Source organism: Neofelis nebulosa, chromosome 14 (assembly GCF_028018385.1).
Source record: "Neofelis nebulosa isolate mNeoNeb1 chromosome 14, mNeoNeb1.pri, whole genome shotgun sequence".
Taxonomy (NCBI): domain Eukaryota; kingdom Metazoa; phylum Chordata; class Mammalia; order Carnivora; family Felidae; genus Neofelis; species Neofelis nebulosa.
Genome location: NC_080795.1, coordinates 9,691,764 through 9,715,745, shown reverse-complemented (window position 1 = coordinate 9,715,745; position 23,982 = coordinate 9,691,764). Strand labels below are relative to the sequence as shown.

At 43.1% G+C, this 23,982-nt stretch overlaps 1 protein-coding gene across 5 annotated transcripts in view; it reads right to left on the bottom strand.

Moving 5' to 3' along the window:
- FAM110B (family with sequence similarity 110 member B) overlaps positions 1-23,982 on the bottom strand; it is a 144,601-nt gene that overhangs the window by 104,052 nt on the left and 16,567 nt on the right. For 2 of the 5 annotated variants that reach the window (XM_058699639.1, XM_058699633.1), the window contains exons 2-3: positions 22,432-22,530; positions 3,864-3,959 (exon numbers count right to left, since the gene is read on the bottom strand). The exons of 1 other annotated variant lie outside the window; for it this stretch is intronic. The gene's annotated coding sequence lies outside the window, so the exon portion shown is untranslated. The remainder of the gene's footprint in view (positions 1-3,863; positions 3,960-22,431; positions 22,531-23,982) is intronic. 2 more of the 5 variants (XM_058699635.1, XM_058699637.1) reach the window with 1 other exon arrangement.

The following is a 23,982-nucleotide window of genomic DNA, read 5'->3' as shown; positions in this document are numbered from 1 at the left end:
AGGTGTTTAAGTAATAAAGGGGGGCTGCCCACCAGAATACAAGTCACAGCAGAAAGGGCTGGTGGCGTGACTGCTCGAGGTTGCTCGCTGCTGTTGGTTTGAATTCTTACCAGGACCTCTGAAGATGACACCCCGGCCACTGCACAGGGAACACGAGAGCAGGGACAGACAGGGGCCTGTTTAAGGTCCATCTCAAGAACAGGCAGGAGGTGGGTGGGGAGGGGCAGGAGGGCAGACAGGGAAGGAGGGGGGCAGGGAGAGACACAGGCAGCAGGAAGGGAAGGCAGAAGGAAGGAGGAGGTGGACCCCGGCCCATCAGCATCCTAAACTTAGGACAGAGCAAAAAACTCCTTTCAAATACACCCAAAGTATCACCCCCGCTACAGGGTCTTGATTTCTACTTTAAACTCGATTACGGTAAGATGAAAGGCAAATTTGAAAAGTCATCATATTCTCAGTATCCTAACAAAGGCATTTTCAGTTCTCCAATTGCCTTTGCTGTGTTTTTAATTCAGTTCCCAGCTTCACCGATCATGCCCGCGGCCAAGCACAGGTGCGAAGAAAACACGACAGGCCTCTATCGCCAGAAGGGCTCAGCTACATTCACATCCTAAGGTCACTCGCAGTCACTCGAATTATATACTCTGTCCTTTAACTGATGTTCTTAAGCCATGGAATGCCATTTGTCTCTGGTGTACCCAAAGCGAACATACAAAAAAAGTGGTAAGAAATTCTCTAATACACCAAGGATTCAAATGTGCTTTGGTTCCAAGTATAGGAAAAAGAATGTCAAAGATTTTTCTAAAATTAAGCCCCATTTAATTTAGGTCTAGTAGAATCAAATGTTATTAGAGTTCAGTTTGCTTCCCCTTTTATAAAGTTTTGGAACAACCACATAACATGGGTGGTAATATTTCAGTATACTTAAGAATGATGAAGGAAAAGCCGTGTCTAATGAGAAAGACCAAAACATCGACACATCTATAAATATGATCAAGGACATGTGTAGACAGGCTGATGGATTCTAACATTGTTCAAGAGCTAATATCATTTATTCTTAAGGTAGTTTAAAAATTTTGTAAAAATTCAAGAAAAGGCTGTCCTTCATATTTAAAAACTTAGACACTAATAAGAATCAAAAGATGAGCGGGGTATATAATTCTCAACTATTCGCTCCAGTAGTTAACCATACGCAAAGCCTTTCTGAGTTAACTTTTGTGTCCAAAGTGTAGACAATGATTTAACCAGCTAATGAGATTTTAAACGATGTCAAGTTGTCAATACATACATACCGTGTGGTCGCCAAACTGAACTTGCCCGCTACTGTTACGTATCAGCCAGCGTTCAGCGTCACAATCTCTGTCCCACTCTGTACACACTTGCTGTGACAATGCTATTGTCATTTTGACCAGCACCACTGAGGGCGACCGTATGTTGAGTGCATTTACGTGCCTGGCACGATGTATTTTACCGCTGATGCTTGAACAACGTGGGGTTGGGGCACCAATCTCTGAGCAGTCAAAAATCCACATATAGCTTCTGTCTCCCCCCAAACTTACCTACTGATGGCCCACCGTAGACTGGAGGCCTTACCGGTGACATAAAAATATCGATCGACTATATTTTGGATGTTATATGTATTACCGACTGTATTCTTACAATAAAGGAAGCTAGAGGAAAGAACATGTTAAGAAAAGCATACGGAAGAGATTACACATTTACGACACTGTACGTAGATCTACTGAAAAAATCCGCATGGAGGTGGACCCACACGGTTCAAACCGTGCTGTTCAAAGGCCGCCTGTGTATGACCACCTCATTTAATGGGTAGAGCAACCAGGAGAGGGAAACGTTACTATCTCCACTCTGCAGAAGGTGATGGCAACAAATAGCTACTAAGCATTCCCCATGAGCCCGTCTACGTTGCAACTCAATAATAACTCACTGAAGGCTCACCATAATCCTATGATACAGCACTATCATCCTGACTTGACAGATGAAGAAACTGGGGCACCAAGCCAACAGCTCTCCCAACACCACATCCACCATGTGGCAGAGCACAGATGCTGACCGAGATGTGCTGAACGCCGAAGCCACGACCTCATTTACCAACCCCGCAGAATCTGGCTCTCCCATGCCTGCCCTCCATGCCACCTACGATAAGGGCTATAAGCGCAGACAGGAAAGGGCAGGGTTGGTGCGGCCACAGCCGAACACCCTAATCCACAAGCCAACTCATAAATCTGGCTGGGGCCCCCCCTCCCCAAGTTTCCCTGAAGAAACTCACAAGGAGGAAACTGAAATCTGGCCTCATAGCTGGCACATGTGACCCACAGGCCAGGGCTTCTAACTGCCCAGAGCACAAGGCATCCCAGAATAAAGAGCCCTGCACAGATGCCCTATGTCCCTTCAATGGTCACCAACGGCTATGTGCCCAGCCACACTAGGCTCTCAGTTACTGAGCTTAACAAGTCGGGGACCTGCCTCACCAGCTAACAGTGTAGGGAAACCAGCAACTGGGGAAGTGACGGAATAAGGGCTTTTGGCATCATGGCAAATTATTTGTGGATATAGTGGGGAGGGGGTCCCAGGGGGGACTGACTAACTTCACAACCGTCAACCTGAGGACAGACAGAGGCACTGTGAAGAGAGGAGACTCACGTCCCAAGAATCATGCTTGAAAAGGTTTTCAGTTCAGGGAGAAGCTCCCCATTCCCACCGAGCGTCCAAGGCCCAGGTTCCCTCGGGAATACTACAGTGACTGACGCATTCTTAACACCATGTGGCCTAAGTAATAGCTTGACTACAGTGTACTACAAAACACGAACATGAACCAGGCACGTGGGAGCCCCAGCGGCCACCCCCCCTCCGCCCCCCACCCCCCGTTCAACTTGGCAGTCACCAGGAACGCGAAATAAATAAAGGTGAGATATTCCACAGAAAATATGAAACCACTTTTACCCCTGATATTTTTGCCAACTGGTTCAGGGCACTTATTACTGACTGAATGTCTTTATTAGCCACACGAGTCCATGCGTGGAGAGGAAAGGAATTAACATGTTCGCACCTCAATTTAGGCAGTATTATCGCTAGGGAGTGGCATGAGTGCAGACGTTAACATCCTGTGTTGCAGACCTGTAACATTTCATTTTTGTGCAATCTCTGTATCATGTTAGTGGCTCGGAAAAAGATGCCAAATCTCACACCGAGCGAGAACACTTACAAATGCACCAGTCAGGGGCCAGCACACCACTGCGCCTTTCTTTACTTACCCCGTGAGCGACTGCGATCCTGACAGTCCAAACTGGGGAGTTAAAATAGCCACAGAATTCACGGAAAAGCCCCTGCAGGTAAACGCCCAGGCAGCTTCAAAAAGGTCGGGGAGAGCCCATGGGTTTCAGGGACAATGAGGACAGTGACAGCCAGGGGCAGGAGCAGAGACCAGCAGACACGGTGCTCAGGTGGGCAGCAGGTCCCAAGAGGGGCTTTCTGGCAATCCCTCCACTCCCCCAGGGCAAGAAAGACAGGATGACATGTGCAGGCTCAGGACAGTGAGCTGCACCACGGGACAGACTTCACAAACGTCTGCTGGATGAATGCCTGTAAAGAAGAGTGGGGGCGGGGTGAGAAGGAGGAGGGGGGAAGGAGGAAGGAGGGGAAAGGGAGAAAAGAGACAGGAACAGAGAAAGGAGGGAACAGAAGAGAGGAAGGGAAAGTAAATCAGAATGGAAAGGTGGGGGCGCTGGGGGGGGGGGGCAAGTGGTGGGAGAAAACACCTAAATTCTGCTCAACAAATAAAAGGTTGTATTTACTTTACAATCATCAGAGTTACACATCAATTTAGTAAGAAAAGTTTTAATTACCTTTTATTTCCCCTTCAGACCTTAGTGTCCTGTTAACGCTCGATTCAAGATGCAGAAAGAACAGGGTAGGCGCTCTGGATGCCCAAGTGGGGATTTCTAAGGGAAAAAGACACACAAAAATTATTCTGGAGGATGTAAGTGATTAACTTTTCAAGTATCATTAAAAAAAAAAAAAAAAAAAGACCGATTTTCACTGAAGAACAGAGACAGTGTATTTCCTAACATCCCCGGGGAAAATGGAGCCCAAAGCCTCTTTCAAATGCAGTTGCTCTAGCAAATTTCAACCACGGGGGGGGGGGGGGGGCTGCGTTTGGGCGTTCATTGGAAAACAAACCCAACAAGGAGCCTGTGTACTGTCATCTGCTGGGAGCCCCCACCCAGGTGGCTTTATGGCACTCCAAACTCAAGGCCCCCACAGGCCTTGTCAGTCCTAGTTCCCAAAACCACGCAGGAAACGAGCGAGCTTCTTCACCAACAACTGTATCACTGGGGAAGGAAACAGCTACGCTGGAGGAACTTGGTTAACGTTTGGAAGGGAATAAGATATTACGAAATGGGCCTTACTGCTCATCCCATTCTCCGAATGCAGTTAAGCATGAGCTCACACACACACACATGCCTCGTTGTCCCGGGGCTTCTTTCTCTTGGAGCCAGGACAGACCTCGGAGGCAACGTCGTCCCAAACTGTGAGCGCACAATGTTTCATTTTTAGGAAGGAAACAATTAACATTGACCAGGCATGCGCTCAGGCCCAGAAACAACGTGATTCCGGTTCACAAAGGGGGAAAGAGACGGAGAGTCCAATCCGTATATCTGTCTGACACATAAATGCTCTTATTATACTTGGATATACTTGCATCGATCATGAAAGTGCTTGTTTTCTAAACATCCGGCAACTCAAAAGAAAACACTGCGGTGGGAAATGTAAACGTCGTCTCCTCTTGAAACCTGTTCTCCTTGTGTATCATCAATCCAAATAACTAGATCTTTGTTTACGTGAAAGTGGGAGCTACAGACAGGGAAGGAAAATGCACTGACCGTAACAAGTTATCTTTTTTATTGAGATCTACTGTATATTTTGCATGGATATAGGAGGAAGCAATAGTAAAAATTTTAACCACTTCATTAAGGTCAATGCCAACTTTCCCAACCATCATTATCTCCTTTCTGGAGTGATGCGTAATGAACGATAAGCCAGAAGTTTATTAGCAAGGCTGCAGATCCTGACCTAGATTTTGCATAGCTTTAAAAAAAAAATAGAAAGCAAGCCTGAAAATGTCTATTTAAATAACAACTCAGACTGACACTTCCCACACTCACAGTTAAAACTTTCAAAACAATCTACTTTTCCTGTGCCTGTATCTAACAAGGTTCAACAAGAACCTAAAGTAAAAATTGGTACCAGATCAGAAGAGAAATATGAACTCCAAGTTCTACATTTCTGTTTAATTATTTACTAACTGCAACTTAAGACTTTATTTGGTGGTGCCTGGGTGGCTCAGTCGGTTGAGCGTCCGACTACAGCTCAGGTCATGATCTCACGGTCCGTGAGTTCGGGCCCCGCGTCGGGCTCTGGGCTGACAGCTCGGAGCCTGGAGACTGCTTCGCATTCTGTGTTTCCCTCTCTCTATCTCTACCCTTCTCCCACTCACACTCTGTCTCTGTCTCTCAAAAATGAATAAATGTTTAAAAAATTAAAAAAAAAAAAGACTTTATTTGCCTGCTGAAGTATATGATTCCAGAATTCAAATGAATAAAATCATACACCTTTGACAAAGCATTAGGGAAATTTTTATTAAATTGGGCCCAGAGGTATTTGGGATTGATGGTGACTCATAATAACAAAGTAAAAAGTTTTACATTTTACTATTTTTCAACTACAATTTTTTTGTTTTGCCCTAAATCGTATCACAAATTCCTTTTCACCTTTATCATTACTTTTGCTTTCTCTTTCTCACACTTTTGAAGAGAGAAAACAACAAAGAGGTCAACCTTACTCTAATGATTGAGAGATGTCAAAAGTCACACCTCGGATCGGGATGGAGAATAACACCGTAAATGAATTTCGGGATTGGATTTGTCTTCAAAGTTGCCATGTGACATCGAAATCATCCTCATAAAAAATAATTCACAGCATGTATTTTAAAGCTAAGACCATTGTATGGTCATCTGCTCGAATCCGCTCATTTCACATCCGAGGAAATGAAAGCCCAGAGTGGTCAAGTGACCTCTCCAAAGTCACACAGCTCACCTGGTCCTATATCTCAGATTTCATAGGTGCCAATCCAGTGCTCTATTAGATCCTCACTGATCTTTAATTCCTATAAATAAATTCTTCAGAGCTCACATTTTCATCTATTTTCTACACACCTATGACTCTACACAGCATGAACACCACTTGACACGTCAACTTAACTTTACATTAATATGAAATGCTACTCAAAATGATCAAAAACATACTCTGCCCTTTGCTCCACTGATAAAGCTAGATTAAGCCACAAATGCCCAGGAGAAGTCCCAAATAAAATTTGGGATACTCTTAGGTTTGCTAACCTAGATACGTCTACTCTAAAAATAGAATTTGCCCCTCTTATTCACAGTCAAATCATAATCATAGCTTTGCTACAACACATTTTCAAGAAGATTTTATAGAGAGCTAGCAAGCAAAATGTAGGTATTCTACAGTAAAAGCTTATATAAGCAGTTTTTAAAGTAAGAGTTAAGATAATTTACTTTTAGATCCATCAGTTCAGACAGAACTCTTATTCTCCAAAACTCTGGAATCATTCAAGAGCACTTAATTTACCTAGACCAGCAACTTATTACCATCAGCAGTCATTTGTCGCCTCCTCAGTTATTTACTCTGCACCGAGTGCCAGGTACAAGGGAACCAAAAAGCATGAGAGGCTGTCCTTGCCTACTGTTGGCTGATGAGGGGAATAATTAAGCGGGCTTTCATAGAGGCGTCTAGGCAAGGCAAGCTTTGCACATGATCAGTGTATACGTATGTATGTGTGTTTAGGGGGGCAGCTAATAAAACCACGTGCGTTTTCTCAGAGAACGAGTTGACAGGTTTAGTAAGCAGTACAGCTGACCCTTGACCAACATGGGTTTGAACGGTGAGGGTCCACTTATGCGCAAGCTTTTCCCGATAAATGGGGTACAGTACTGTAAATGCATTTTCTCTTCCTTAGGATCTTAATAACCATTCTGTTTTCTCTATAAAACATATGACCTAGAAAATACGTGCCCATTTTTGTGTTACCAGTCAGGCTTCTGGTCCATAGGAGGCTGTTAGCAGTTAAGGGGGGGTTCAGTCGGTTAAGCGCCTGACTCTCGATGGCGGCTCAGGTCGCGATCTTGTGGTTGATGAGATCGGGCCCTACAAGTACGCACTACTTGGCTTCTGTGCTGACAGAGCAGAGCGTGCTTGGGATTCTCTCTCTCCCTCTCTCTACCCCTCCCCTGCTGCCTCTCTGTGTCTCTCTCTCCCAAAATAAAGAAATAAACTTAAAATAAAAATAAATACTAGGCTGTTAGCAGTTAAGTTTTGGAGGGAGTTAAAAACTGGATGTGGATTTTTGACTGCATGGTGGGGGTTCAGCACCCTAATAACCCCTGCATTGTTCAAGGGTCAACTACGGATGTCAGGAAGCAAGGTGAGATACAGGAAAAGAAACCAACAGATAACAGATGAATCCCTCTGGTCATGCCCACAACAGCAGCAAAAAATAAATAAATAAATAAATAAATAAATAAATAAAATAAAAATAAAAATAAAAATAAAAATAAAAATAAAAAATAAAAAAATAATTTAAAAAATGGTGCAGGAAACAAAATACCCACTGAAAGGAATTCCCTTCTTGAAAATAAGTCAGCAACAAAATACCTTCCTTGTGTCTCTTCAGAATAACTCGTTAATGGTATTAAAACCCAATGCCAGACAAAAGACCCCACTGGGCGGGGGGGCGGGGGGGGGAAGACAAGATTTAAACACCTTCAACGAAGAAAATAAACAAATGCCAAGTGAGCACAAGAAGAAAGCTTCAATATAGTCAGCAGGAAAATGCAAAGCAAAACCTTAATGAGATACCACCAGAAACTCACAAGAATGACCAACTTTTAAAACAGCAAAAATACCAAGTGTTTGCAAGGAAACGGAGCAACTGGGATCCTTATACACCTGCTGGCAGAAAATTCAACATGTTACAGGCACTTTGAAAAATAATTGGGCAGTTTCCTATAAAGTGAAACACACACCAGACGACCCAGCAATTCCACTCTGAGGCATCTGCCCAAGAGAAATTTAAAGACCCAAATGCTGAAGACTTACACAAGAATGCGGAGAGCAGCCTTATTCATAACAGCCTCAAACTTGAAAGAATGCAAATGTCCACCAACTGATAAAGAAGGAAACAAATTATGGTGTAGTACACAAAGGAACACAACTCAGTCATAAAAAGAAAAGAATTACTGATGCAAACGATAACGTAAGTCAGTCTCAAAAACGTTATACTAAGAAGCCAAACACAAGAGACTATATGCATAAATCCATTTACATAGACTTTTTTGGAAGGCAAAACTCTACCCAGGAAAGCAGATCAATTATTGCCAGGGGCCAGGGTGCGGGGAGAAGGGGTGAATGCAGAGAGGGATGATAGAACATGCTGGGGGCGGGGGGAAGGAAATGATCTATGTCATGGTAGGAGTACTGCTACATGATCGTGCACATTTGTTGTTTTTTTTTTTTAATTTTTTAATGTTTTATTTATTTTTGAGCAAGTGCAAAAGAGAGAGGGGAAAGAGAGAGGGACAGAGGATCTGAAGCGGGCTCTGCGCAGAGAACAGTGAACCTGATATGGGGCTTGAACTCATGAACCAAGACATCATGACCTGAGCTGGACGCTCAGCCAAGTGAGCCACCCACCCAGGTGCCTCGGTTGGGCATATTTGTGAAAATTCACTGAATTATACCCTTAAAATCAGTGAACTTAATTGCATACACAGTATAACTAAACAAACCTGATTAAGAACAAACAAAACTCAGTGCCACCATCATTTAACTTGAAAATCAGCAATCTCATTAATAAAACCTAAAAATGTGGGGCGCCTGGGTGGCTCAGTCGGTTAAGTGGCCGACTTCGGCTCAGGTCATGATCTCGCGGTCCGTGAGTTCGAGCCCCGCGTCCAGCTCTGTGCAGACAGCTCAGAGCCTGGAGCCTGTTTCAGATTCTGTGTCTCCCTCTCTCTGACCCTCCCCGTTCATGCTCTGTCTCTCTCTGTTTCAAAAATAAATAAACATTAAAAAAAAATTTTTAATAAAACCTAAAAATGTACTCAACATTTTCCAATACTTTATTTTTTTAAGTTTATTTATTTATTTTGAGACATAGAGAGAGAGAGAGAGAGAGGAAAACAGAAAGAATCCCAAGCAGGCTCTGCACTGTCAGTGTGAGCCTGATGTGGGGCTCGAACTCACAAAGCGAGAGATCATGACCTGAGGCTTTCGAAATCAAGAGCCAGACACTCAACTGACTGAGCCACCCAGGCGCCCCAACATCTTCCAATAAAGATTATAGCAATCAATGATGGGTAAGTACCTAGAGACCACCAAAAAAGAAAAAGGAAAAAAAAACAATAGTCAAATTGCTGATAGGGAAACTAAATTCTTCCATTTTTCTACAATTTCTGATAGGTTGTAGCCTTATAACAGATTTCCAAAAAAATGGGCTAATAATATTTAGTCTAAAATAAACTCCCCCTCATTGTAAGTGGATAATCTTCCTAAAACTACTGATGATCCATGTGGGGTAATATATAGGAGATTGAAGAATTATCAATAAATGCAGAGACAAAAAAAACCCAACAAGTATGGAAATGGGAAGAAATATGGGTCAGATTGTAAATCAACTCCAAAATTATTATTTAAAACTCTCTGATAGATTAATTGGGAAACATTTTTTAAGCATCCACAAGGCTCTGAGCTGGTCTACTGGACAAGCTTACCTATGATGTAAATAAGGATGTAAGGTAGGCTTATCAAAATTATAGCTGATTCAGAGGTTAAAAATGGGTACAATATTACATAACAGTGATTCTACATGTATAAAGATGGGATGATTTTATAGCGTTAGTGTCAGATATAAGGGAAAATTGCATTCATTTAGCAAATATTCCCCGAGGGGCTGCCATGTGTTGGTAACTAGATGGAAAAAGACACCAAGATTAAGTAAGAAAGAGCCCTTGCCCCTCCTAAGTTCATCAACGAAAAAATATAAGTAACACACTCTGCAGTTAGGAGTGATAAAGTAATTAATCTGAAAAAGACCTATGAGCTTGAGTTTATCACTCAAGTGTTACATATACATAAAATACTGGTAAAATTACAGGCTGAACTAACAAAAGTATCACATTGAAAACAAATACACACAAGTAGGGGCGCCTGGGTGGCTCAGCCGGTTGAGCGTCCGGCTTCCGCTCAGGTCACGATGTCACGGTTCGTGGGTTCAAGCCCCGCGCCGGGCTCCGGGCTGACGGCTCGGAGCCTGGAGCCCGTTTCGGATTCTGTGTCTCCCTCTCTCTCTCTGCCCCTCCCCCGCTGTGCTGTGTGCGTCTCTCTCTCAGAAATAAATAAATAAATGTTAAAAAAATTTTTTAAAAGAAAAACAAATACACAGAAGTACTACTCTGCTCTAACTGCATCAACCATACAGGTGGAAGGGTAATGCTCTATTACGCTCTGGACATACGCATTACAAGTCTCATTCTGAAGTCCAGCTTAGGTGCCCGAACCTTCTGCATGTTGCCATCCGCCCACCGCTAAGTCCCCAAGATGATGTATGAGCCTGGAATTACCCCGTACCTCCTATACAACCCAGGCTGATCGGGGTGTTGGATACTGTCGGACCTTGACACACTGAAACATGGGCAGACAGGAAAAGGTCCAAGAAATACATTTCAATCAACTAGGGGAGTGGGGGGTGGAAGGTGGATTATCGTAGGACGGAGGAGACACTACGAATGGCAGGAGTTAGAGGAGCAAAGGTAGCTCGTGATATCAACATAGCATCACTGAGCAATCGCAACGTCGTTTTTTTTTTTTTTTTTTAATGTATTTATTTAAATTCAAGTCAGTTAACATACCGCGTGGCCCTGGCTTCAGGAGCGGAACCCAGTGATTCATCCCTTACATCCAACACCCAGCGCCCATCCCGACAAGTGTCTCCGTGCCCATCACCCATTTTCCCCACCCCGCCCCCGCCCACGCCTGAACAATGTCAAATTTGAAGACGCTGCCTCGTGAGGTAGGGAGACTTGGCAGCACAAGTTTACTGAGCCGAGAATTCAGCCACGTTCTAAGACTTCATGGTAACATGCTACCTGTCATCCCACAGCCTGTCTCTCAACGCCCAGATTGTCAAGCTTCCGTGCGGCAGCAAAATCAATCTTTCTCGTATCCTTTTAGGACCGTGTGCCCCACCCACCCCCGTGCCCACAGTGCTTGCGCTCTTTCAGGGGCTCTCGGTCACTGATCACTCCAGGATCCGGGCCCAACACCCCGCAGGCTGGCAGAGAGGGCCCCCTATCAATTTCGCCTCTCTGTCACTCTCCCTCATACGCTGTGTCCAGCGGTTCTGAATCACCGCGGAACATGATCACAGGGCCACACTTTTTCTTGCCTTCACTGTGTACGTGCCACTCGCGGTCTGAAATACCCCACACCTCCTGACGTGTGTCTGGAGCCTTCGGCCCACACGGCCTTCACAGAGTCCGTCCCAGCCCTCTTGCGAGAAGAATTCCATGCTTTACCACGTCCCCCCCCCCCCCCCCCCCGCTCCATGCCCACGGCGGCTTACTGGTCTCCAGGAAAACGCTCACCCCGTATACAAAGATTAGTTATGGCTGCATCTCCCTGCTAAACCTTAAACCCCCTGCCTGGTTATCCTAATCCCTAGGATTTCGCCCAGGTTGTGACACTTTATAGGTATTTTCGACGAGTCGGGGATTCCAAGGTAGCCGAGTTCTGTATGTCCTGTCTGCCCTCATATCAATCAGCAGTGTATCAACTTGGGTTATGCAGGAGACACAGAGGAAGCCCAGACAAATGCTATCATCCTAGGGCTACAGAAGACACGCGGGCATCTTTCTAAAGAATCCAAGCAGCCCTAGTTGGGACAGAATATTAGAACCGAAATGATTATCCAGTGGACGCGCTCGGCTGTTGCAAAGTCAGCTGGGCTCAAATCTTGCTTCCACACCTTCACCAACTAAGTGACTTTGAGTAACTAACTTGACCTCTTACAGCCCAGGTTTCGTAGTCTATAAAATGAAAATAATTATAGCCCTTACCTCGAAGGGCCATTGTGAGGACGATGTGCCAGTGTATTATAAAGGAGGTAATGAAGGAACCAGTACATGGCAAACACTCACTAAATGCCGATGTCTCAGCTGCCTCGTCCTGCCTGCTTTTCCCTTAACGAATGGAAATACTGGCTACTTCACGATAAGATGTCTCAACAAAATGTGTAAAAATGCCAAGCACACAGGAGTCACTGGATTATGAATCACTGATTTCTAAGCCTAGAAAATTACCTTTTCTTTCCAAAAAGACAGGATTATACCACTAAAGAATCTTCTGGAGGTTCAAACCAACAAGACCATAATCACCTGACATAATACTCCTCACATGCTGTGAAGACAGTTTAAAAAGAGGCTTCTAAAAAATGTTTATTTATTTTTGAGGGGGGGAAAGAGGCAGAGAGAGAGGGGAACAGAGGATCTGAAGCAGGCTCTGGGAAGACAGCAGAGAGCCCAATGTGGGTCTTGAACTCACGAACCATGAGATCATGACCTGAGGTGAAGTCAGATGCTCAACCGACTGAGCCACCTAAGTACCTGAAAAAGAGTCTTTTTATGTATTCCAATAATTAATTTAACTGCACTAAGTTTAAACAGATACCTATATTTCTCTAGGCTTGACAAAAAAAGAAAAAGCACACTTAAAAGTTTCATGAAATTCACTCAAATGTATCCCATCACTTTTGCTCACCGATTCTCTATAAACAGTAACACTTACTAGCAAAACACATTTGGGAAAAGAAAGGTTAGAGTCAAGACAGACATTTCTGAAAAATGTCATCATGGAAAACCCCTCAAGTGCTTACTACAATATCCGTGTCACAAACGTATCCTAAGGATAAATGCACCTGGTTCCAAACAACACATTTTTTTTAGAAAGAACGCTGCACATTTCCAAAGTTCATTTTGTAACACCTGACACAGAGCTTATCATACAAATCCATGTTTAAAAAATCGAGGACGTAACTGATTGGCTATGATCCAATTATTAATATTGCCATTTTCCAGGGTTTTAGTGATTGTCAGTACCTGAAAGATCTCATTTAGAAAAGATTAACAAAATTACAAAACCGACAGTGTATGTAAGTAGCTGTGTGTGTCAGCAGGTGTGGGTGGGACAAGTTATTTACGGGCATGGACGTGAATATAAACAAGGGTAGTTTTGATACGTTCTGTAGGACTAACATGCTACTTTGGGAAGAAAGAATACAGGAGCCTCCTTCCTTGAAATTTTTCAAACTTGTACACCACCAGAGATTTCCTAAATCCAAAATACACGAAGAGCTTCTTTTTTTTGTCAGATTCATCCTTCCCAAGTCACTGTACCTCTTTGTCCAGCAGAAACCGTTGTAGAAAACGTATATTTTGTAAGTTACTCAAAATTTTCTGTGCAAAACCCCTTATTAACCTACCTTATGGAAAAGGCTTCTTTCAAGAAGACACATGGGAATGAAGAACTTCCTATATAACCTACGCCAAAAAGCATCGATCGTCTCTGGAGACCGATCTTTAAATTGTTATTATTTTTTAATTTTCTGTGGCGGTAAAATACCCAACACAAAATGTACCATCTTACATGGTTTTTACGTGTACAGTTCAGCGCTCTTAAACACATTCCTAACGTTGTGCAATCATCACCGCCATCCATCCACAGGACTCTTTTTATCTTGTAAAATGGAAACTCTGGACCCATCAAACAACAAGTCCCACCCCCCCCCCGCCCGATCCCCCCCCCCCCCCGTCCCTGGCAACTGTTTTCTGTCTCCATGATCTCAACCGCTCTGAGTATTTTACATAAGTGGAATCAGGCAGTATCTGTCCTTTTGCGATTGGCCTACTTCACTTAGTGTGACGTCTTCAAGGGTCACCCCTATTGTAGCCTGTGTCAGAATTTCCTTCCTTTTCAAGGCTGAATAGTATCGCTTTCTAGGGATATACCAGAGGTTGCTTATTCATTCATCCACTGACAGATACTTGAGTTGCTTGTACATTATAGTTACCGTAAATGATACCGCTGTGAACGTGGGTGTACAAATATCTCTGAGACCCTGCTTTCCATTCTTTTGGGCGTATACCCAGAAGCAGAATATCTGGGGCATACGATAATTCTACTTTTATAAGCTACACTTTTTGACCCAGTATCTATTAAATTAATCACTACTTTGCTCAAAATAATAAAAATTATGTAATAGTACTTAAAAAACCTCACCAGGCCACAGCATTATGTCAACAAAATTCTGTTCTCTTCTATGATTATAAACTGGTGATTTCCCATCCTACAAGGCATCTCCCAATCCCAAAAAAGGTGTTGATCACATTCGAGTCTCCCCTCACCTTTTTTTTTCCTTCAAAGAAGGGGTGCCCTGCGGTGCCTGGGTGGCTCAGTCCGGTAAGCATCTGACTCTTGATTTCAGCACAGGTCATGATCTCAGGGTTCGTGGGCTCGAGACCCCCTTTGGGCTCTGCACTGACGGCATGGGGCCTGCTTGGGATTCTTTCTCTCCCTGTCTCTCTGCCCCTCCCTGGCTCGCGCGCACGCTCTCTCTCTCTCTCTCTCTCTCTCTCAAAATAAATAATAAATTGAAAACAATTAGTCTCCATAATATATTCAATGTGGACTGCAGGGACTCTAAGTATCAATTAAACTGTTTGTAAGACACACACACACACACACACACACACACACACACACACACGTTACACTCATCAAACATGCAGGCACAGCGGCTTTCCCACACTGTTGTTTTTTATTTGGTCCTCAAGAGACAAATCTCTGTTTAACAATGCCAAGGTCTGGGGCCTTTTGTCTAGGTGAGAAGTATCACCAGAGTCCCTTTCAAGTACTTTCCAGAGTGGGTGGCAATGATTTCAACCCAAAGAATCTCTACTTTTAGCTTTCTCTAAAAAAGCTAATTGTCTCATTAATAAGCAAGTATAGAACAATGCCAACATCAACACTGGCATTTTCTGCTATCTTATAAAAATTAGGCATAATGTCAATACAATGTAACACAATCTACTGGGCACTTCTTTTTCTTCTCAGCATCGAAATGCATACTTTCCATCATGTTTTATATCATTACATTTCTTAAATAGTGGTATAATACACATAACATAAAACTTACCATCTTAACAATTTTTTAAAACGTTTAGTTATTTTGAGAGAGTGAGCGTGAGTGGGGGAGGCGCAGAGACAGGAAGAGAGGGAGAATCCCAAGCAGGCTGCACGCTGTCAGCGCAAAGCCCAACGTGGGGCTTGAACCCATGAACCGTGAGATCGTGACCTGAGCCGAACCAAGAGTCGGACGCTTACCCGACTGAGCCACCCAGGTGCCCCCCCATCTTAACCATTTTTAAACATACAGTTCAGTGTCGTTAAGTACACATTCCTATTCTTGTCCAATCATCATCACCACCCATCTTCAGAACTCTTTTCACTTTGAAAAACTGGCATTCTGTACCCATTAAATACAAATTAATGAATGAGTGAGTGAATTCTGTGTTCTGTTCCCTCATCCAATACTTAGCATCCACCATTCTTTCTGTCTCCACGAATTCTCTAGGGACCTCATGTAAGTGGGATTCATTGGCATTTGTCCTTTTGTGACCGGCTCATTTTACGTAGCCTAAGTCTTCCAGGTTCATCCATGTCTTAGCCTGTGTCTACGCGTATCCCAGGAAAGTCTTTGCCCTTAGGATGTAAGTGCAGAGCCAGACGAGTCTCTCCAGTGAGGCCCTTGCAGATGGACGGTCCCAATATAAGTCCCTGTGTTTATTACAGCAAGAGTCTGACTGCACTAGTGGGATCCAGGAAGACCAGCATTCAGTGCTACTCATGGCTCCCTTCTCAAGGCTGCTTCCAGCAATCGAGAGGGTGGGGAGTGTGAGCCAGGCCACCTGGCGTGTCTGTAAAATAAGTCAGGGTACAGTTACACCCAGGACTGAACGTTTCATTTTTGATGTCTGCTGTGCCCTAGCTTTAGGGCTTTGGGAAAATTCGTGTCAAAATAAATGGCCAGGAAAGAGCGACACCACTGGTAAACATCAGATTAATGGCTCCATCACATTTAAGGCAATTTTGCGATCTTAACGGTAATACTAAATTGCACAATAAAAAATACAGCTTGCTCCATCAAATATAGCAGTTATTATATGATCTTTTGTAGTCGTTTCTGGCTATGTGGCTATTTTATGTAAGCCTTCCCCAAACGAATTATATGTTTCAAAAACATAGTCTTTGAATTCTTTTATATCCATCTCAAATCAATGTTCGCAAAAAAAAAAAAAACTAGGTATTGGATAAAAATACTACCGACTGATCAAAAAGTAACGGATAAGACAAATATAACACCCCCCCAAAAATGAGGGGGTATATTATGTGGTATAATACACCACATAAGTTAAACAAGGGTTAAAAAGTGGTTAAACAAGGGAGTATTTATAGCTTAGTGGTTAAAGGTGTATGTTCTGTAGTCAAACAATTCCCAACTTAAATCTCCGTTCTACTCAGAGCTGTCCCGAGTTCAAGGATAATACATTTACGACCACCGGCTTGAAACCCGAAATAGAGTAAATAATCCTTTATGGTTGGATCCTCAGTGGTAGTAATGTTATTGCAATGAACCCACTGCGATAGTATTAGGAAGCAGTACCACTGGGGGGTCGTTAGGTCATGAGGGTGGAGCCCTCCTGAATGGGATTAGTGCCCTTCCAAAAGAGACACAAGAGACCCCTTCTGCCCTGTGAGGACACAAGACAAGACAGTTGTCTACAGGCCAAGAAATGGGCCTTCCTGACGCACGGAATCTGCCCACACTTTGATCTTGGACTTCCCTGCCTCCAGAGCTGTTAGAAACAAATGATTATTATTTAAGCTACGCAGTCTCTGGTAGATTGTTACAGCAGCCCAAACAGACTAAGACAGCTCTGGGTTCACTTTATGTATGCATCTTTAACTTTTCCTGCTTTCCGACTTGCATTTGATCGGGCAGTTTCATGCCTGAAAAGAAGTCTGTCTCACAGCAAGTGCCAGGGAACAACGTTTGATTTTATTTTTTATTCTCTTGCAGACTATCGTGTTTTATTGTCGGCTATCGGTAACTAGGGTTGGCTCATTAGAATTGCGTAGGTCCCAGATTTTCGTCTTGGGTGAAAGGAAAAAGTGGAAGAATGTCACTCAGCACTTTCACTGTGGTAGGGTCCCCTCCCTAAGGAGGGAGAAAAAAGGGAGAGAAAACTTCCAAGGTAACCTGGCTACGCGCCTACGTGACAACATCCCTCATGACCTTGTAAACTGAGCCTGCTTAATCAGACTGCATGTTTACGTGTGTTACCATATACGGGAGACAAAGAAATAGAAAATGTATAAAAAAAACTACGCCATGTGATGTGCGGCGCCCAGATCTTGGGGCACAAACCCAACTGAGCGGTGCCGGCATGAATAAAAGTTGCCTCCTGGATAAAAAGCCTCAGCGTCACGACTCTCTCTGTGTGAGAATCCTGCCACATCACCTTACACCAATCATCTGCCAGTGTTTTCCAACGGTTGAACCCCACTGGAACCCAGGGAGCTCACTGTTGGAGTTGGAAGTTTTGGGTATTTGCTTTAAAATAAATGTACAATGAGACTTCCATTTCCAATTACGACACAGAGCACGTAGAAAGGCCTTTGACCTCATGGTAACGAGAAATTTCACCCGGACCAAATAAAAATATACTTTTCTGGGCGTCCAGCAAAGGGTAATAAATGCACAGAAGCCTCGATGACCCACATTCAATAAGAAACAAGCCCTTCACAGGCAAGCTGAAAGCCAGCCTAGGGTGCATGTCTGCATAGGCTGAGCCTGGCTAGTCTGGAGAGGGGGGAGGAAGTAGTCCACGGACGGACCTGACCTGGCAGGAACACGGACAGAGACCAGTGTTACAGGACAGTGTGAACCGGTAGGGCAGACAGACTGGAATCTGGAAGAACCAAAAATGCAGCAGCAAATCACCTTTCCTAGTAACTCTTCCAATCTACCCCCCATACCCTCCTGTGCAAAAGCAGACAAGAGAGCAACAGTGAAGACGCTAGAAAGCCAAGGGAAATCACAGAGCCCATGCATTCTCATGGTATTTCAATCTCTGAGGACAAAGGGGAATCAAAGCATCTAAAATGGTAGTCCAAGCCTCTCCCGGATGAAATGCTGAGATCATAAAAAAAAGGAGTATCAGGTGAACTCATTTTAATTAAAAGTATAACCCATAGTTTAGTTAAATTCTGAGGGATCTGAATATTCAGTTCCTCACCCTAATCTCCATTATGAAGAAAGAGCAGGCAGGCTCTGAGATCTGAACCAAACAAAATATTATACTTCAGTCTTTCTTGTTTTATTTACACCACCTAGGGTACAATTTTTAAAATTATGAAATATACAAAGAAACAGGAAAATGTGATCCATAATTAAGAATTAACACATGTCAATAAGAAAAGAAACATAGATGACTCCATTAATGAAATAAGTAGTTAAGAACTTTAAAACAACTACAAAAAATATATTGAAGAATATATAGAAAAATAGGGGTGCTTGGGTGCCTCAGTCGGCTAAGCATCCAACTCCTGATTTCGGCTCAGGTCATGATCTCATGTTCCTGAGATCGAGCCCCACGTCAGGCTCTGTGCTGACAACATGGAGCCTGCTTGGAATTCTCTCTCCCTCTCTGTCTGCCCTTCCCCCACCTGCAGCACACACACTCTGGCTCTCTCAAAAATAAATAAATGTTAAAAACAAAAAAGAAAATACGGAAAAATAAGTGTACAATGGGAGAATATCTGAGATACATTAGTGCAGAACAGAAATTCTAAAACAGAACTAAATAAAAATCTAAAAATACAGCATTTGAATAAAAAGTTTCTTGGATGGGATATCTCCCGAGGCAAAGGAAATAAACGCAAAGGTGGGCTATTGGGACTACATCAAAATAAAAAGTTTCTGCACAGTGAAGGAAACAATCAACAAAACTAAAAGGCAACCAACGGAATGGGAGAAGATATTTGCAAATGACATACAGGATAAAGTGTTAGTATCCAAAATCTAATGAAGAACTTACAAACTCAACACCCAAAAAACAAATAATCCAGTGAAGAAATGGGCAGAAGACATGAATAGACACTTTTCCAAAGAAGACATCCAGATGGCCAACAGACCCATGGAAAGATGCTCAACATCACTCAGGGTCAGAAAAACACAAATCGCAACTATAATGAGATATCGCCTCACACCCGTCAGAATGACTAAAATCAACAACACAAGGAACAACACGTGTTGTCAAGGGTATGGGAAAAAAAAAGGAACCTTCCTGCACTGCCAGGGGGGACGCAAACTGGTGCAGCTACTCTGGAAAACGATATGGAGTTTCCTCAAAAATTGCAAACGGAACTACTCTACCATCCAGTCACGGCACTACTGGGTATTTACCCAAAAAGTACAAAAAAAATTTTTATTCAAAGTGATACGTGCACCCCTATGCTTACAGCAGCATTATTTATAATAGCGAAACTATGGAAACAGCACAAGTGGCTGTCAATAGACGAATAGATAAAGAAGATGTGTTTTTTTTTTTTTAATTTTTTTTTTCAACATTTTTTATTTATTTTTGGGACAGAGAGAGACAGAGCATGAACGGGGGAGGGGCAGAGAGAGAGGGAGACACAGAATCGGAAACAGGCTCCAGGCTCCGAGCCATCAGCCCAGAGCCTGACGCGGGGCTCAAACTCACGGACCGCGAGATCGTGCCCTGGCTGAAGTCGGACGCTTAACCGACTGCGCCACCCAGGCGCCCCAAGAAGATGTGTTTTATACACACACACACACACACACACACACACAAAGGAATATTATTCAGCCATAAAAAAAGAGTGCAGTCTTGCCATCTGCAACAACATGGATGAATCTAGAGGGTACTGCGCTAATTGAAATAAATCAGAGAAAGACAAATACCATACGATTTCATTTGTATGTGGGCTTTCACAAACAAAACAAATGAGCAAAGAAAAAAAGTGAGAAACACACCAAGAAACAGACTTTTAAATACAGAAAACAAACTGATGGTGATCAGAGGGGAAGAGGGAGGAGGGATGGGTAAAAATAGGTGATGGGGATTAAATGGTACACTTATGATGAGCACTGAGTAATGTATAGAATTGTGAATCACTATATTCTACACCTGAAATTAATAGAACATGGTATATTAATAATACTGAGATTAAAAAGAAAAAATTAACAAAGTGAAAATCTGGAAAAAAAGACGTTTATTGGATGGGTCTGCTAATTGGACATTTCAAAAGAACAAGTCAGTAATCTTACATTTTCCAAGTTCAACAGAGAAAAAGAAAAGGAAACAAAATGAACTAAGTAGCAACGACTTGAGAAATAATATCAAACAATCCAAAATATGAGTAATTAGAGGAGAGAGAATGATGGTATTTAAAATATTTTAAGGAATGTGAATGAAATGTACCAAATTTGAAAAACATCAAACCGCTAACTCAAGATGCTCATTGAATCCAAAGCAGAAAAATACAAAGAAAACCATACCGAGACATATCACGGTCTAATTTCTGAAAGCTAAACATAAACACCGAAGGTATAATAAACAAACAAACAAACAAACAAATAAATCAATAGCAAGAGGGAACAAACACATTACATACAAAGATATTAATGACGGCCGGTTTCTCATTAGGAGAAATAGAAGCCAGAATCTGTCACGAGCAGATCCACATTACAGCAAATGATGCAGGAAGTTCTTCGGGTTGAAGGCAAATGACACCAAACAGAAGAACTCCGATCTACAAGAAGGAGTAAAGAGTGTAGGCCTGGTAAAAGTGTGTATAAATATTTTAAAGGTTTTTCTTTTTTCTTTTCTTTTTTTTTTTTACCTTTTTTAAAAAAGATAATCGGCTACAAAGCAAAACATACTATTGTCTTGTGAGGTTGATAACTTAGGTAGAAGCAAAATATATAACAACAGATCAGCAGAGGGTAAATGGAAATGTATTGTTGTAAGGTTCTCAGATTAAACTGAAAGTTGTAATATGAATTCAGCATTAAATAGATGGATCCTTAGAACAACCAGTAAAAAATAAAAACAAACCTTGGCTAAACAGCCAAGGAGATAAAATGGCATACTAAAAAAATACTTGATAGGGGTGCCTGAGTGGCTCAGTCGGTTGGGCGTCCGACTTCGGCTCAGGTCATGATCTCACGGTCCGTGAGTTCGAGCCCCGCGTCGGGCTCTGTGCTGACAGCTCAGAGCCTGAGCCTGCTTTGGATTCTGTGCCTCCCCTCTCTCTCTCTTCCCACCTTTGCTCATGCTCTGTCTCCCTCTGTCTCAAAAATAAATAAACATTAAAAAAGATGTTTAATAAAAAATACTTGATAAATCCAAACTTAGGCAGAATTTATTCCATCAAATAAATAGAACACAAGTAACAAGAGAGTTGACTTAAAATTAGCCATATCAATAATTACATCTCTCCCGATTTCCCTACCCACACTGTGCAAAGTTCAAGCCCAAAGCAAAGCCAGGTTCTCGACTTCACCAATAGCCAAGCATCACCCGAGGCCCCTCCCCCAGAAATAAATAAGTCTAAGGCGAGGCCCTGGAATCTTTACTGTAAATATGTGTCTCAGGTGATTCCTACAAAAAAAAAAAAAATCCAGTTTGCATCTCATCTGTACCTTCAGGTTTTCACACCGATGCGGACAGACACCCGGAGCCCCCACGACACGGGCTACATGACCTTGGCAAGTCAATTCATCTCCCTCAACGAGGCTCTCCTCTATACAATGGAGGCACCTCCACCTTTCAGAAGTGGAGCCGTGCCACGCCTCAAAGCTAACAGGTGCTCAAGTCTTTGCTGAAGGAATGAACGAGAAAATGTGCAGCACAGGTACCGTGCCCACGTGCCCACGCTGCACGGTTCGGAAGCTAGTCCAAACGCCACTACCTGGGCACACGGGGCTTCTCCATCCCTCCGACCTCCCCAACCCAAACATTTCAGCTTAAGCTGCAAAACTCAATTGCTTGGAGCATCCCCGACTGGCCCGTGCTGTTTCACGCTTCAGTTCCCTGACTTGGTCTGGCGCGTCTGGCTGCAATTTCCCTCCTGAATTTCTCCCCCCAGCCCCCCACCCCCAGCCCATCCCTTCACCTACGCAACACCTACCTTAGGGAGGTAGATGTGACTCAGCTCGGGGATGACCTTCCTCAGGAAAACTTCGCCGGGCACGTTCCCTTTTAGGCTAGCACATGCCAATCACCGCGCCTGGAAGCAATGAACATTGCAGGTGTCTCCCTAGAGCACTTCCTGGAGCAAAGGAGCACCTCGGCAAAAACCTGGGGACTACGGAGAGTTGGGGAGGGGGGGAGCCAGTTTTGGACATAGTGAAGAATCATTCCCTGGGGAAGCTTCCTTGGCCAAGAATTGGACCTGTGACCGAAACAGTTCAAACAGGGGTAGGAAAGGCCCCGGGTGGGGAGGAACTGAAGTCCACCCACCCAACCAAGAGCCAGCCAGCATCAATGCACCCGGCACCCAGCTGAGCCCCCCTGGATGTAGCTCCTCCAGGCCCCGTCCAGGCTCCCAGTGGCCACAGCCCCAGCAACACGCTGACTGCAATTTCCCGAGACAGCCCAGACCCCCACAGAAGTGGGAGGATGAGACACATCATTTTTTGAGCCACCAAGTTTCGTGGTCACTTCTTATGTAATAATAGATAGAGAATACAGATTTCACTTCAACTCCTAGCCTTCTTTTTGCTCCGTATACCCATTTATCTAAAAGTATCCGTTTCATAGATAAAAAAAAAAAAAAAATCATCAAAGAGCCACAGAGGATACATGTTCTAGCTCCCGCCGGCCACACTCACCAAAGAGACATCGGATTTCTCAGATTCTAAAATGGTTTAAAAGATACCCTAGATTCTGTTTTGTGAGGTATTCAGATTAAATGGGTCGACTATATAATTACGCCGTAAAAATAGAATGAGTCAAATGACATAAGGAATAGTTCGATATTCTTTGAATTACACTTGTTTCCAAATAGGACTTATTTTAATTATAGAATACACATTTCATTACTTTATTTTTTTTTAATTTTTTTTTAAGGTTTATTTATTTTTGAGACAGAGAGAGACAGAGCATGAATGGGGGAGGGGCAGAGAGAGAGGGAGACACAGAATCGGAAACAGGCTCCAGGCTCTGAGCTGTCAGCACGGAGCCCGACGTGGGGCTCGAACCCACGGACCGCGAGATCGTGACCTGAGCCGAAGTCGGACGCTTAACCGACCGAGCCACCCAGGCGCCCCACATTTCATTACTTTAAATCCTTGTAACTCTTTAAAGACACGTTTCAGTTCATGAAAGGCATTTTTACCTATGGACCCAAGAGTAAATTTAGAAATCACCTCTACTATATTCCTCCAAATTTAATCAAGTTAATAATATCTACATTAATTTTTGTTGAAATAAGAAAAATTATTCCAAGAGTGTAAATTTTATGTACCCTAAAACAAAAAGAGCCTAGCTGTTTCAAAATAAAGAACATCAAATTTATCAGCTAAAAAAAAAAAAAAAAAAAACCTCCCAAGAAAAGGATACCATTTTGTCAAAAAAATTTTTATTTTTATTTTTTTGAATTTATTTATTTTGAAAAAGAGAGTGCACGTACACACACACATAAACAGGGGAGGGGGCGGGGGGGAGAGAGAGGGAGAGA